The following is a 6,327-nucleotide window of genomic DNA, read 5'->3' on the forward strand; positions in this document are numbered from 1 at the left end:
GGGGAGGGAGAGGGAGAGGGGGAGGGGGAGGGAGAGGGAGAGGGATCTTTGTTCTCTATCAAATTATATTGCAACAAATCTAGAAATCAACAATAAGAGAAATGACAGAAACTGGGAAAATACTTGGAGGGTAAACAACACAATCTTGAATGAACAGTGGATCATCCAAGAAACACAGAGAGGAAAGTTTAAAAGTTGTAGAGACAATGAAAATGAATCTGGATTTGAATGTCAGCAAAAGGATGCAAACAGTAGCAGCAGCAGCAGCAAAAATGGAATGGAGAAGGTGATACAGGAAGGCAAGCAAGGACTTGTTCTTCCTTGGAGCTCATAATATCTGGGAAACTGGCAGTAGTTGTCCATTTGGGGAGACAGACACTGTCCTTGGTTAATTCTTCCTGGAAATACCTCAGACCTGCAGACAGGTGTGTCTCTTACTAGATTCCAGATCCAATGAAGCAACACACCTTATGCACATGTATAAAAAGAAATCAACCTTTATTATTACTACTATTTAACATTTGATAAGGTACAATGCTGCTACTCTCCATTTTGAATGATCAAACATCTTTTTTGTTTGTTTGTTTTTAACATCTCCAAGGTACCTAGCAAAGTGGTACTCACAGAGACTGTAGTCACAGAACTAATACAATGTTTAAAAATATCTCAGGACAAATACTTCCCAGAAATTTAATAGACAGATATTTATCCCTACCTCAATTCTAAAATGGTCTGACTTTTATCTACTCTTCTGCAAAGATTTTAATGTAGAACATGAATGTCAAGGTTGATTTAGAAATATACTTTTTCTGTATTCAGTATATAAATATTTCCTGTCAGAGCCAGGGACAACTTTTAGGGAGGCCTTCATTGTATTAGGTAATTCATACTGAGATTAAATTATAGAATTATTGGAATAAACTTTTATTATAATTATCAAAAGCCTATTTTTAATTGTAACCAATTATTCTAGATCTGTTTTTGTTTCATAGCTTGGCTTTACTACATCCTGCATCAAGAATTTTTATTGAATACCTCAATCACTAGCAGACAATCCTAGCAGTCTTTAAAAAGTTTGTTTTTCCATATGAATGCACCAATCCCCAACACATGCACATCAAATGGACAACTACATAATTCCTTGTACAAAGTAGATACCACGTATAGGTTTGTTTAATGGCCCTCACCATATTTCCATCTACTACATTTTTATTTATACTGAACATCCAGGGTACACAGACTCTAAAAGAGCTGAATTCTGCTGATGGAAAGTCACTTGGTGCTTTGCTTTTTTCATTCTCATTTGATGATAGCTGTGTTTCAAGTACAGTTTCTGGGAAATATGCTGCATTTAACAAAAAAATAAATAAATTTTTTCAACCCTGATTTACCACAAAAATATTGGCCAGATAAAAACAAACACAGTGGCTGCAGATGCTTCAGCATGAAAAAGTATGATAGCAAGAGGATATTTACATAATGTGCATAATCATTTATTCAGGTAAAAATTCTAACAGATTCTTTTTCTACAGGAAAATCTAAACATATTATAAGGACAGCTATAATTTGGCAACAAAAGTTGAAAATATGTAAGAGATATACAACCTATCTATCCTATCTCAGAAATTTAAATTAACAATAATCAGAGCCATATGTGAAATTAATACATAAGGACTTGCATTATTAGATTATTGATAATAGAGAATAATTATAAACAAAATGTCAGGCATTGAAAATTGCTTAAGTAAATTACAGGAAGTCCATATGGAGGTAAGATGTACTACAATTAAAAGCATGTTGTGCAAGAATATTAATTTACTTAAAATAGTCACAACTCTGTACTGTTAAAATAAAGACTTCAAAATATATGTAAAATATAATTCTATCTTGGAGTAAGTACATAAATACAATTGTAATGTAATCGTAGATACATAAATGTATTAAAATCTTAATGTTTCTCTCTCTGTGATAGAAATTATAGATGATTTTAGTCATTATATTATTTTATCTTTTAGTAAGTTTTCTGCATTTGACCTATAGTTACTTCTGTAATCATAAAAAATATTTAGTGATGGGGCTGGAGAGATGGCTCAGTGGTTAAGAGCACTGACGCTCTTCCAGAGGTCCTGAGTTCAATTCCCAGCAACCACATGGTGGCTCACGACCATCTGTAATGGGATCCGGTGCCCTCTTCTGGTGTGTCTGGAGGCATGCAGCTTCAGTGTACTCATAAAATAAGTAAGTACATCAAAAAAAAAATATTTAGTGAGGTAACCCAATCACAAAAGAACACACATGGTATTCACTCACTGATTATTGGATACTAGCCCAGAAGCTTGAAATACCCAAGATTCAACTCACAGGCCACCTGAAGCTCATAAAGAAGGAAGATCAAGTGAGGGTGATTCGGTCCTTCTTAGAAGGAGTAACAAAATACTCAAGGGAGCAAATATGGAGACAAAGTGTGGGACAAAATCTGAAGGAGGGGCCGTCTGGAGACCATTCCACCTGGGTATCCATCCCATGTGCAGTCACCAAAGGTAGACGCTGATGTGGATGCCAGGAAGTGCATGCTGACAGGAGCCTGATATAGCTGTGTCCTTTAGAGTTCTGCCAGAGTCTGACATATTCAGAGGCAGATGCTCACAGCTAACCATTGAACTGATCATGGGGTTCCCAATGGAGGAGTTAGAGTGAAGACTGAAGGAGCTGAAAGGATTTGCAGCCCCATGAGGAGAGCAACAATACCAACCAAGCAGAGCTCCCCAGGGTCTAAACCACCAGCCTGGGAGCACTTAGGGAGGGACCCATAGCCCCAGCTGTATATGTAGGGGAGGATGGTCCTGTCGGGGCATAGGTGGGAGAGGAGATCCTTGGTCTCATGAAGGCTGGAAGCCCAATGAGGAGGGGAATTCGAGGGTGGGGAGGTGGGAATGGGTGGGTAGGTGTGGGCACATCCTCATTGAAGTAGGAACAGGGGGGATGGGATGGGGGTTCCTGGGTGGGGGGGAGGGAATGTGGTAAGGGGATAACATCTGAAATGTAAATAAAATATCCAATAAAAAAATTTTAGCCAGGCGGTGGTGGCACACGCCTTTAATCCTAGCACTTAGGAGGCAGAGGCAGGCAGATTTCTGAGTTCGAGGCCAGCCTGGTCTACAGAGTGAGTTCCAGGACAACCAGAGCTACACAGAGAAACCCTGTCTCGAAACCCCCCCCCCAAAAAAAATTAAAAATATTTAAAAGATCAGTTGTGGCAAGTACATAAAGGAGTACTTTTGTTATAAAAATAAATATTGTTTTGACATTTTCTATTAAAAAGTAAGCGAACTTTCAAAATAGTGGACAGTACAGTGTAACTCATTTACAGATATATGGGGTTAGCTTGTAATGCATTTACAAATAAAGGAAACCATGTTGTGTTATTCCAACTGAAATTAAAACTGATTTCAGGTAGTAGCACAATATAGAAGCACCATTGTTGATATTCAATCATTATTTCTTCTCCTCTTGGTTTTTTATATCCATAGTTTGCAGGCTGTTGCAAATGTACAGAGAATTTCTGTAGTGAATGGGAGCAGTTGTTCTTTCTTATAAAATCCTGGAAAATCAGATAAGAAATAATAATCAGCTACATATCTACTTTTGTACCTCTTAGAGACTTACTAATAAGTGCCAGAGTCAATGACTATGTGTATCCATGGATGCAAGAAGTATCAGCTCCGGAGCTGATTAAAATCAGAGATAGAGGTAGGCTCAGGGATAAAATTATGAAGAAGCCTGTTTTCCCCAGTGTAATCAGATTGAATGCACATGTTGCCTAGGCACTTGAAAGGACAGGTTTGTGATGTTACAGAATACATAGTCTAAAATGTACAGATGATGAGGTCTGTGCTCTCAGGAATTTATAGTCTTAATTAAATTCACAGAAAATGATGGTTTATAAAAATCTCAACTGTGAGCATCAGATTGGTCCAGAAAATAACATGAACTAGATGTGTGTTTATCTACTGAAAATGTACATATTTTAGAGCTCAAAAGTATTCACACAATTTGTGTTATTGAAAAATCAAAATGCACTGCAGAAAAGACACTAGTAATGATGTACAAATCATTTATAGAAAAAAGAACATATGTATATAGTGACCAAGGATGAAGACTGCCTGGGGCTTTGTACAAGCTTAGAATTTTCAATTTGGCATTATCCAAAATATCTTATTCTTGTTTTTTTTTTATTTTTTTCCTCTTTGATGAGGAACAAAATATAAAATGTTGATTTTCAAGATATTTTTTGGTTTTCCTTTTGTGTCACAAGTATCTCTAATTGTTCTAATTCTCAGTATAATTCCCATTTGTTCAGAAAAGAACAAAATGCATTAACTTTGAATAACTAAGAATATATTACTTCTATTTATGAGATATATAAACAAATGTAATCAAGCAATTCATCCAGGTACTGAGATGCTGGCAGCTATGGCAACTTTCCTGGTTAAGGAAACAATTTCTGCTATACTTGAATTACAAATTTACTTGCAAAAATTCAAATGTAACAAACTAAGTATAACCATCAAGTTTCATAAGTATCTGGGGTACAGAGGGAAGCAGATATATAAAGGCTATGTGAATACAAATCAAGTCATCACTGGGTATTCTGTCTACACTAGCATAACTTGTTGTATTTTTAATATTTAATGTGAATAGTATGCATTTTCATCCCGTTTGTTAGGTATGAGTTAAAGGTTGTTTTCTTTGGTAAAGATTAAGCAATCAATACTTAGCAAGTGTACATAAGATTTATATAAATATTTTTAAGACCATATTAGGAAAAGATCCACAGAGCCATTTGTTTCTTTATATTTTTTCATGATAATATATTCATTTGTATTATTATTTATCAATACTCTATATTATACATCAGATATCGGTGATGAGCATGAGAAGTTGCAGGGTCTTCCTATTTCAGATTACATATTCTAGTCTTGATGGATTTGGAGAAAGGGGACTATAAACACACAAATAAATTGGCATTAGTGTTTCCAACTTGAAATTGGATAGTTTTATTTATCCTTTTGTTAATGACAGTTTCATGTTTGACACTAAACATTTGGTGCTGTTTTAAACTTGAACAAATTTTCAAGCACAGATTTCACGGAACTTTCCAGCAGTTTCTAGTAGTGTAGAAAGGTACAAAATACATCTTCTTGCAGTCTTTGCAAAAGCAGAATTTTCTTGTGAGAAGTAATAAATGGTGCTGATGGCCTCCTTGCAACAGCCAAACAACTGGCCAAACAGCCACAGAGAACTAAAGAAATTACGAAATATTTCAAAAAAGAAATTTAGTCATTATATTATTATTGGCAGGTATTCTATAATGAGTGGTAGTTCTTTCCAAATAAATTAGCTGTCAGGATACTCTAAGGCATTTCTAGAAATAGGGATATATTTGCTTACAAGAGGTAGATATGACCTAAAGTTTTAAAAAGGAACAATGGGATTGAAGGCTAGTATAAACTGAAGCATGTTTTTCTTATTGGGGCACAGAAAAAAATCTAAATTTGATATTTGATAACTGTTCGTTCCATCTTATTTCTCTACTATTCATGAAATTGTATTGGAAATAGATACATGAAATAACAACTTGTAAAAGGTTCATACCTGAATGACATGTATTCTGCCACTGGGCTCCCATGCACACTGCATATTGTTATTATTATTTCTAATAAAGCATTACAATTAAACTGTGTGCTCCTATTTCATGACATTATTATGAATATTAGATGAAATAAAATTTATATAGTACATTGCACAATAGTATACCCTTGAAATAGTAATCCCTTACTGTATTGATAAAGTAGATTCACAAGAATAATTTATAGATTAGAAAAAAATTCCTCTTCTTCAAAATATTTGTCCTGTTGGACTTCTGTAGATGGCTGGAGTCAATGATTTTTTTTCTTTTTGTTGGTTTTGCTTCCATTTTCCTTATTTTCTTTAATTATTTTATCAAGCATCTATCCTCACATATACTACTGTTTAATATCCAGCAGTTTGTCTACTGACAAAAATTTCTTTTATTCATAGTGATATTATGAGAGGTAAAACAATTCTATACTGTCTCTGTTTCCCTGGACCTCTCTTCCCTGCCTGTTGCTATGTCCCAGCTTCCAGCTTGGGCAGGCACCTCTTGCTCAACCACAAGCTTTGCCTGTCAGAAGACAAGGTAAACTTTCCACAGACCTTTCTCTCTCTCTCTGTCTCTCTCTCTCTCTGTCTCTCTCTGTCTCTCTCTCTCTCTCTCTCTCTCTCTCTCTCTCTCTCTCTCTCTCT

The 6,327-nt window shown here is 35.5% G+C and overlaps 1 protein-coding gene across 1 annotated transcript in view; it reads left to right on the forward strand.

The window, feature by feature from the left end:
* Positions 1–4,461: 4,461 nt before the first annotated feature.
* Positions 4,462–6,327, forward strand: part of Hdx (highly divergent homeobox) — a 201,415-nt gene continuing 199,549 nt past the window's right edge. The window contains exon 1 of the mRNA XM_028787297.1: positions 4,462–4,635. The gene's annotated coding sequence lies outside the window, so the exon portion shown is untranslated. The remainder of the gene's footprint in view (positions 4,636–6,327) is intronic.

Source organism: Grammomys surdaster, unplaced genomic scaffold (genome assembly GCF_004785775.1).
Source record: "Grammomys surdaster isolate TR1022 unplaced genomic scaffold, NIH_TR_1.0 61, whole genome shotgun sequence".
Lineage (NCBI taxonomy): Eukaryota > Metazoa > Chordata > Mammalia > Rodentia > Muridae > Grammomys > Grammomys surdaster.